Raw genomic sequence first — 306 nt, 5'->3', positions numbered from 1 at the left:
GCAGCAGGCGGCCGGAATTCGGACGCCGCAGCACGCGGCCGGAATTCGGACGCCGCAGCAGATGGCCGGAGTTCGGACGCCGCAGCAGATGGCCGGAATTCGGACGCCGCAGCACGCGGCCGGAATTCGGATGCCGCAGGACGCGGCCGGAATTCGGATGCCGCAGCATCTTCTGCGGCGTCCGAATTCCGGCCGCGTGGCCGAAATTCGGATGCCGCAGCAGGCGGCCGGAATTCGGATGCCGCAGGACGCGGCCGGAATTCGGATGCCGCAGCACGCGGCCGGAATTCGGACGCCGCAGAAGAT

This window comes from Priapulus caudatus, unplaced genomic scaffold (genome assembly GCF_000485595.1).
Source record: "Priapulus caudatus unplaced genomic scaffold, Priapulus_caudatus-5.0.1 Scaffold3815, whole genome shotgun sequence".
Lineage (NCBI taxonomy): Eukaryota > Metazoa > Priapulida > Priapulimorpha > Priapulimorphida > Priapulidae > Priapulus > Priapulus caudatus.
This window is presented reverse-complemented; position numbering follows the sequence as displayed.